The sequence below is a fragment of the Schistocerca gregaria genome, unplaced genomic scaffold (genome assembly GCF_023897955.1).
Source record: "Schistocerca gregaria isolate iqSchGreg1 unplaced genomic scaffold, iqSchGreg1.2 ptg000526l, whole genome shotgun sequence".
Lineage (NCBI taxonomy): Eukaryota > Metazoa > Arthropoda > Insecta > Orthoptera > Acrididae > Schistocerca > Schistocerca gregaria.
In genome coordinates this window covers 4,713,395-4,723,572 of record NW_026061925.1, presented here as the reverse complement: position 1 = coordinate 4,723,572, position 10,178 = coordinate 4,713,395, and the positions used below count along the sequence as shown (strand labels likewise).

Here is a 10,178-nt window from a genome sequence, read left to right as displayed (position 1 = left end):
TCATCTCCCATTTCATCTTCATCTACATCCTCTTCCATTTCCATTATATTGTCCTGAAGTACACTGCCCTTGTATAGATCCTCTATATACACCTTCCACCTTTCTGCATTCCCTTCTTTGCTGATAACAGGGTTTCCATCTCAGCTCTTGATATGCATACAAGTGAATCTCGTTTCTCTAAAGGTCTCTTTAATTTTCCTGTAGGCAGTATCTATCTTACCCCTAGTGATATGCGCCTCTACATCCTTACGTTTGTCCTCTAGATATCCCTGCTTAGCCATTTTGCACTTCCTGTCGATCTCATTTTGAGACATTAGTATTTCTTTTTGCCGGCTTAATTTACTGCATTTTTGTATTTTCTCCTTTCATAAATTAAATTCAATATATCTTCTGTTACCCTCTTTCTCTGCGCATGTCAAGTTCCGTAGGCCCAAATTGAGGAGCAAATCTTCAAGGTCATGGAACGTGTCAGTATCTACATCTACATCCGTACTCCGCAAGCCGCCTAACGGTGTGTGGCGGAGGGTACCCTGAGTACCTCTATCCGTTCTCCCTTCTATTCCAGTCTCGTATTGTACGTGGAAAGAAGGATTCTCGGTATGCTTCTGTGTGGGCTCTAATCTCTCTGATTTTATCCTCGTGGTCTCTTCACGAAATATAAGTAGGAGGCAGCAATACACTGTTTGACTCTTCGGTGAAGGTATGTTCTCGAAACTTCAACAAAAGCCCATGCAAAGCTACGGAGCGTCTCTCCTGCAGAGTCTTCCACTGTAGGTTATCTATCATCTCCGTAACGCTTTCGCGATTACTAAATGATCCTGCAACGAAGCGCGCTGCTCTCCGTTGGATCTTCTCTATCTCTTCTATCAAACCTATCTGGTGTGGATCCCACACTGCTGAGCAGTATTCAAGCAGTGGGCGAACAAGCGTACTGTAACCTACTTCCTTTGTTGTCGGATTGCATTTCCTTAGGATTCTTCCAATGAATCTCAGTCTGGCATCTGCTTTACCGACGATCAACTTTATATGAACATTCCATTTTAAATCACTCCTAATGCGTACTCCCAGATAATTTATGGAATTAACTGCTTCCAGTTGCTGACCTGCTATTTTGTAGCTAAATGATAAGGGACCTATCTTTCTATACATTCGCATCACATTACACTTGTCTACATTGAGATTCAATTGCCATTCCGTGCACCATGCGTCAGTTCGCTGCAGATCCTCCTGCATATCAGTACAATTTTCCATTGTTGCAACCTCTCGATACACCACAGCATCATCTGCAAAAAGCCTCAGAGACTTTCCGATGTCATCCACCAGGTCATTTATGAATATTGTGAATAGCAACGGTCCTATGACACTCCCCTGCGGCACACCTGAAATCACTCTTACTTCGGAAGACTTCTCTCCATTGAGAATGACATGCTGCGTTCTGTTATCTAGGAACTCCTCGATCCAAGCACACAACTGATCTGATAGTCCGTATGCTCTTACTTTGTTCATTAAACGACTGTGGGGAACTGTGTCAAACGCCTTGCGGAAGTCAAGAAACACGGCATCTACTTGTGAACCCGTGTCTAAGGCCCTCTGAGTCTCGTGGACGAATAGCGCGAGCTGGGTTTCACACGGCCGTCTTTTTCGAAACCCATGCTGATTCCTACAGAGTAGATTTCTAGTCTCCAGAAAAGGCATTATACTCGAACATAATACGTGTTCCAAAATTCTACAACTGATCGACGTTAGAGATATAGGTCTATAGTTCTGCACATCCGTTCGACGTCCCTTCTTGAAAACGGGGATGACCTGTGCCCTTTTCCAATCCTTTGGAACGCTTCGCTCTTCTAGAGACCTACGGTACACCGCTGCAAGAAGGGGGCAAGTTCCTTCGCGTATTCTGTGTAAAATCAAACTGGTATCCCATCAGGACCAGAGGCCTTTCCTCTTTTGAGCGATTTTAATTGTTTCTCTATCCCTCTGTCGTCTATTTCGATATCTACCATTTTGTCAACTGTGCGACTTCAAGAGAAGGAAGCACAGTGCAGTCTTCCTCTGTGAAACAGCTTTGGAAGAAGACATTTAGTATTTCGGCCTTTAGTCTGTCATCCTCTGTTTCAGTACCATTTTGGTCACAGAGTGTCTGGACATTTTGTTTTGATCCACCTACCGCTTTGACATAGGACCAAAATTTCTTAGGATTTTCTGCCAAGTCAGTACATAGAACTTTACTTTCAAATTCATTGAAAGCCTCTCGCATAGCCCTCCTTACACTACATTTCGCTTCGCGTAATTTTTGTTTGTCTGCAAGGCTTTGGCTATGTTTATGTTTGCTGTGAAGTTCCCTTTGCTTCCGCAGCAGTTTTCTAACTCGGTTGTTGTACCACGGTGGCTCTTTTCCATTTCTTACGATCTTCCTTGGCACATACTCATCTAACGCATATTGTTCGATGGTTTTGAACTTTGTCCACTGACCCTCAACACTATCTGTACTTGAGACAAAACTTTTGTGTTGAGCCGTCAGGTACTCTGTAATCTGCTTTTTGTCACTTTTGCTAAACAGAAAAATCTTATTACCTTTTTAATATTTCTATTTACGGCTGAAATCGTCGATGCAGTAACCGCTTTATGATCGCTGATTCCCTGTTCTGCATTAACTGATTCAAATAGTTCGGGTCTGTTTGTCACCAGAAGGTCTAATATATTATCGCCACGAGTCGGTTCTCTGTTTAACTGCTCAAGGTAGTTTTCAGATAAAGCACTTAAAAATATTTCAATGGATTCTTTGTCCCTGCCACCCGTTATGAACGTTTGAGTCTCCCAGTCTATATCCAGCTAAATTAAAATCTCCTCCCAGAACTATAACATTTCCCTAAGGGGCTCCATCACTAGCCTAACGTTGGAGCTCCCAATAACTAATAAACCCCTCCCCCCGTGTGCCTGCTCGGACCTTGCTGAAGGAGCAGCCACATGTCCATTCACAGGCAGAGCGGGCGATGCCACACGGCCAGCCTCCACATTGACCCTCCGCCTCGTGCGCCGCGAACGCCACTGAACCCGCCACTCCCCTTGGGGAGAGGGTGGCCCAACCGCGCCCGGTACCCGCGAAGATCTCTCGACAGCAGGGACAGTGGGTGAAGCATCTAATACCTGGGGTGCACCATGCGACGCACCAGACTCCCCACTGCCGCTACACTCCGAGGCAGCAGCCTGAAGACGGCTGACCGCGGCCATCAACACGCTCAGCTGTTCGCGAAGAGTGGCCAGCGTCCGTACACAGCAGTCACACATCCTATCCATCCTAAGGAATCAATTTACCGAAGAGACTTAATCAACTTTTAAGTAGACTGCTAATTCACTAAAGGCGATTGATTACTGACTAAACTGTGATTGCTAACCACTTCTTGTGGAAAACAATGAAAATAGCACTACCTGTCTCTGGACTGTATTCAAAACAAACACTAGCACTACTGGCACTATGGCTGACTACAAGGACTCTCTCTGACTGTATTCAAAACAAACACGAAATCTATGTAACACTATTACTAGCACTCGACAATTAAAGCTTCCTAAAAGCAAAAACACACGGAAGAAGAAGTGACAAGTAAGAAAAATAGAGTTAATACTTAAATTAAGGTAGCTCGCTGCACAGCAGACGTGAAGCAGCCGGCGGTTAGGGCGACACATGAACTTACAACAAAAAAGTAATAACAGATAGAAATACATGTTCATGAACCTGAGAGAAAATCAGTCCATAAGTTTAAGCAAACGCTATCAGCAGTACAATGAGAATCAGCTTAATTTTTCAATTAACTCCTCGACAGAATAAAAGGAGTGACCCATGAGGAAACACTCCAGTTTCGATTTGAAAGCGCGTGGATTACTGCTAAGATTTTTGAATTCGAGTGGCAGCTTATTGAAAATGGATGCAGCAGTATACTCACACATTTTTGCACAAGAGTTAAGGAAGTCCGATCCAAATGGAGGTTTGATTTCTCCCGAGTATTAACCGAGTGAAAGCTGCTTATTGTTGGAAATAAACTAATATTGGTAACAAGAAACGACAATAAGGAATATACATATTGAGAGGCCAAGGTCAAAATACCCAGACTCCCTGAACAGAAGTCGACAAGAGGTTCGTGAACTCACACCACTTTTTGCCCGAACCTCCAGTTTCTGAGCCAAAAATATCCTTCTAGAATGGGAAGAGTTACCCAAAAACATAATACCATACGACATAAGTGAATGGAAATAAGCAAAGTAGACTAATTTACTTGTCGAAGTATCACTCACTTTCGGCACTGTTCCAATAGTGAAAATGGCAGTATTAAGTCTTTGAACAAGATTCTGAACGTGGGCTTTCCACGACATCTTACTATTTATTTGAACACCTAGGAATGTGAACCGTTCAGTTTCACCAATCATATGCCCATGCTGTGAAATTAAAACGTCAGGTTTTGTTGAATTGTGTGTTAGAAAATGTAAAAACTGAAGCTTACTGTGATTTAACGTTAGTTTATTTTCTACAAGCCATGGACTGAGGTCATGTACTGCACTACTTGAAACGAAGTCAATGTTGCACCCAACATCCTTTACTACCAAGCTAGTGTCATCAGCAAACAGAAATATTTTAGAGTTACCCGTAATACTTGAGGGCATATCATTTATATAAATAAGGAACTGGAGCGGCCCCAACACTGATCCCTGAGGAACCCCCTCCCCCTTGACAGTACACCACTCAGATCCCTCATCACACTGTATTACTTTCCCCCATTCCCGTAGATCGTTCCCTAATGATCTTCCTGAAACACTCTACAACTTCTGATTCTGTCAGTTCTTTCAGGTCCCATCTCCTTAAATTCCCACCTTTTTCCAGTTTCTTCAGTTTAATCTACAGTTCATAATCAATATATTGTGATCAGAGTCCACATTTGCCCCTGGAAATGTCTTACAATTTAAAATCTGGTTCCTAAATCTCTGTCTTACCATTATATAATATACATGAAATATTGCAGTATCTCCAGGTCTCTTCCACGTATACAATCTTCTTTCATGATTTTTGAACCAAGTGTTAGCTATGATTAAGTTATGCTCTGGGCAAAAACCTACCAGGCGGCTTCCTCTTTCATTTTTTACCCCCATTCCATATTCACCTACTACGTTTCCTTTTCTTCCATTTCCTACTGTCGAATTCCAGTCACCCATTAATATTAAATTTTCATCTCCCATCACTATCCGAATGATTTCTTTTATCTCATCACACATTTCATCAATTTCTTCATCATCTGCGGACTACTTTTACGACTTTGGTAGGCGTGGGATTCGTGGCTATCTTGGCCACAACAATGCGTTCACTATGCTGTTTGTAGTAGCTTACCCGCATTCCTATTTTTATTAATTATTAGACCTACTTATGCATTAGCTTCATATTAGCCTTCCTAATACTAAAATCTATATCCGATGTTAACAATGACGCCGGTGGATGGACTATCACGAAATTACTGACCGTCGAGAAAGTCACAAATATAACCGACAAGCTAATGGGCCCTTCACAGGAAAAGGCTTTTTGCCAGAAAACGGGGAAAATTGAAACCCAGCAAATGAGTAAAAAAATGTATATTCACTGACAAAAAAAATAGTGTACGCACACAACTTACACAACAATAGTCTGGGATTACTCTATTACGTAATACAGTTTTTGTGATTGTATCTTGCAGCTTTAGTTATTTTTAATTAAAAGAGGCTTTAAAAGGACAGAAAGAACGTGTTGGACTACGCTACAGATCGTTCTGTTAGCACAGTCTTTACTTTGTAATCACTTTCGTTGACTTCGGCAACTCTCAACAGAAATCTCCAACCTAACCGAGACAATGTGCTACGATACAGCCGAGATCATGACAAGAGAATGGGCTACATCACACTCGAAGTAAATGTATATAGGTAAGGATCCCCATGACCTGTATACGTCTGTTATAAAAAATTTCCAAGCCACTCTCCTCAAATAGACCGCAATCTCCTCTTGACCTTCAACTGTTACTATTTCAGAATTAGAAACCAGATTCAAAGAAAATTTGGCTACAAGGCACAAAACTAGAAAAATAAAAATAATAAAAGTGAGAACGTGAAACATGTTAGCAATAACCATAAACAGGAGATTTACAGAAAATATAATTGAGAAAGGAAATCATTAATATTATCGACCGTTTAGGAACTCTAGGCTACGAAATGGATAAAACCACATATCGAATAAGTGGTGGAAGAGTTAGTGTGTTTTAAGATTAAATCCAAACAAGAATTAGAGAAAAATATATCGAAGCAAGGCCTCTATTACGAAAAATTGCTAAATCTCGAGACAAATTGGGTCCTTCTGTATTAGATGAAATGTTTTGGCCCCTAGTACGGATGAAACAGTATCTGCAGTATCAACAGGAACTTCGGACATGTGTTTCATATTTTATCCAAGCCTGCAGTCTATAAATATTTAAACAAAATACTAAAACAAAATACCACTACAGGGGAATTACTTACGAAGTAGTTCTTGGTAAAGAAACACAGGACACAATTACGTATGTAGGCTTAATACGAACTACAACTGTGTTTATAAATCGCTATAGTTGCCTTGGACTAACGACGAGCAAATATCAATATAACCTGTACGCTTTTCAAAGCTGTTATCCATGAAAAAGCCAAACTACGTATCGTGAACAAAATACAATTTAACACCGAAACAATGACATTAGCTGACAATGGGCACAGACTTTAGTCAATGGGCACTGTTGAAAATTTGTGCCAGACCAGGATTAGCACCCGAGTCCCCTGGTTACGAGGGAGAGGCAATGATCACTGTGTCCGAATTACACAGTGGTCAACAGAATAGCACGAACTGCCCGAGCATGCCGTTCTTTAGATCCAAATTCTCAATTTCTCCATAGACTGCTAATGCACTGCTCCTTGAACGTAATCCTCCTCCCCTTAATTATATAGTACATGGCCAAAAAAACAGACACCGAATATATGCAAACTTGGCCTTACGAACATTGCAGACGTCGTCTATGTAACACACGTGAAACTTCAAAGAATTTACCAATTCGTTGCATTGTTTACTATAGACCACAAATCAAGTAACGTAAAAAAAGCACTGCGTCTATTGAGATCATGATTCAGAGTTTAAAAAAAACTAATAAGTCGCCTACATATTACAGTTGCTGCCAAAAGAGGAGAACCATTATTTTCCCACAAAAGGAAATATAGTTAAAATGACGCTTCTATTTCGGTTAGTTTATGCGGTTACTAAAATTTGCAGTGAAAGTTACATAGTGGACTCTACCCTCCCCCCACCAGAAACGTAGTTATCGTGGCTGTTGTGAGACTTTTGTACACAGTTAGAGAAAGTGTGTTAAATGTGGCGCGGACGGAAACGCTAGGCTACGCTACAGGGCAATCTGCTCGCACAACGTTTAGTCGGCATTCATAATCGTTGGCGTAAACAACTCTCAATCAAATTACCACCTTCCAACCTAACTTAGATCTCGGGCTACACTACCAATCGGCCTGTCATCACAACCAAAAATTCATTGAGGGGGGTGGGGGGATTTCCTGTAGCTCTCTCTAATGTATCTCTAGGCAAAACTGCCAGTTTTGTCAGACTCAACAGCAAGATTTACCAATGGTAAACACTTTTGAGACGGCTCGTAATTTTAGAATAGTCCTCTTCGTCTTACTTGGCATAAATTGTTCGCTGGCGTCCCAGCAGCTAGCTCCCTCAGTGTCTGCTTCTGCCATCGCACCACGCTAGTCTGCTGTTGTCCTAGCAGACCGAACGCACCGCACATCCGATACCTTCGGAACCACTCACTGGCCAGTTAGCAACTAAGCGGAACACTGTTTACATCGTGAAAGGAAAACTATGCAAAGATGTACACTTAAATGGCACGACTGAGTAGCACACACACAGTAATATCTGAGGAATGTCCTTCGACACGCGCAGAACGAAAGTCTTCTCGCGAACGTACAGCGTCTCTGAAAAAAAATCTCGTGACTATATTCCGGCGTTACGGCCAGGTTCTCATACAAATGAGCAAAAAAGGGTACATTTGAAATTCTTTTTGAGACAATGAAAATACATTCGAAAGATCTGTTTGAGAATTACGAGTGATAATACTATGAGCTTAATTTTAGATTTTCAATAAAAAATGGCGCTCGTAATTATGATTTGATCAAGGGCCTGCGAGACTGGAGTACGCAGAGCGCGTGCAGTGTGGCACCTCATATGTTACCTGAATTCAAAAATGGGTAACATCAGTTGATACTACATTATTCCTCTGAAATTGAAAATGGATAACATCAGTCGATAAAACATAAAATTTATGGGAGCGTATACCTAACCGCAATGAAACAACCTTAAATTTAACGATACAGTGCTAATTCGAACTTTGAGTTCGATTTTTGAGGGTTTGTTTCACTCCTTATGCCTACACAAAAATTAGTTAATATTAACAAATGTCATATTATAGCTATAAGTTCCTAAGAAAAGTGTTTACTTTTAGGGGTCAGAGGTAGATGTTAAGAGAACGAACCACTTTTAATTTATGCTGCATGCCGTTCTGAGAAAATAGTTACCCGAAAAAAATGTGTTCAAAGTTTAGGGAAAACATTTAGTTATATTATTACTTCGATTTGCATGAACTGAGTGTTACATATATATTTTTAATGTCGCTGAAAACGAATCTGAAGTCAGATTTTCAATATTCAAAACAGCTAATCCAATACGGAGGGCAACCGATTATGTTTTGACCAATTTTTACCAAAAATGTATTTTCGTTATTTACGTTTAGTCTGCAAGTCAAGGAGTATTTATCAACCCTTCCTCTACCTCTGATTGTTCCTAGACAGCAACTTCCTGTTCTTCTTGGCAGGAAAAGCCGATCTGTCAAAGCTGGATATGCAGCACTCGGCAGCCTGCACTTGATATTCGTCCGTATTTTCGGTGAGTATGTTTGCATGCATTCTGCAGTATGAATCATTTTGAGCACGTGCGACACGGGACGAGTTATCATCTACATCTATATGGATACCCTGCAAAACACATTTAAGTGCCTGGCAAAGGGTTAATCGAATCACCTTCACAACTGATAATTAATTGAAACCCTCAGCTGCCGACAGGTGTTGTTGATATACTTCGATGGGGACAGCTGAAAAGTGTGCCCCTACTGGGACTCGAACCCAGAATCTCCTGCTTACAAGGCAGACGCTCAATCCATCTGAGCCATCGAGGGCACACATGAACAGCACGACTGCAGGAATTTATCCCTCGCACGCTTCCCGTGAGACTCACATCCCCAACCGTCCACAATCCGCATACGTAATGTACTTAATAGGTATTTGTCCATCCACTCATTACTGGCTCACACTAAGGTGACGATTCCCGTAAGAGTTCCGGCAACCTGTGCGCATTCGCACAGACAAAGGTCAATGGCTGGGTAACGTTTAACCATAGATATGAAGATAGTAACTGCTCTCGAAAGAACAGGCGCCACTGACGACCTTGCAACTCTTCTAGAATACATGATAGACCGGCCGATGTGGCCAAGCGGTTGTAGGCGCTTCAGTCGGGAGCCACGCGACCGCTACGGTCGCAGGTTCAAATCCTGCCTCGAGCATGGGTGTGTGTGATGTCCTTAATTTAGTTAGGTTTAAGTCGTTCTAAGTTCTAGGAAACTGATGACCTCAGATGTTAAGTCCCAAAGTGCTCAGAGCCATTTGAACCATCAGTCCCTATGTTTACACACTACTTGCAGTAACTTATGCTAAGGACAACACACACACAACCATGCCCGAGGGAGGACTCGAACCTCCAACAGGGGGAGCCGCGCGAACCGTGACAAGGCGTTGGACACATGGCGGGTACCCCGCGCGGCTCATGGCAGCCGTGACACTGCTTCAAACAATGGACTGTAGAAACTTTTGTAAAGCACGGATTAAAAAAAAAACTTTCTGTTCCAAGAGTCTAGACAAGTACACCTTTAAAAAATGCAACTACAAAGAAATTGAATTTTCGAACGTTTTGAATGAGAACCTGTCCTTATGGAACACCGTTGATCAAATGTCACAGGGATTATATACTCAGGTTTCACATGTGGATTAACACTTTCTAATCAATATCCGGAATGAGCAGGGCTTAA

At 41.8% G+C, this 10,178-nt stretch overlaps 1 non-coding gene across 1 annotated transcript; it reads right to left on the bottom strand.

The window, feature by feature from the left end:
- Window positions 1-9,198: 9,198 nt before the first annotated feature.
- On the bottom strand, window positions 9,199-9,273 carry Trnat-ugu (transfer RNA threonine (anticodon UGU)). The gene has a single exon. It is a non-coding gene; the product is annotated as a tRNA-Thr (tRNA).
- Window positions 9,274-10,178: the final 905 nt, after the last annotated feature.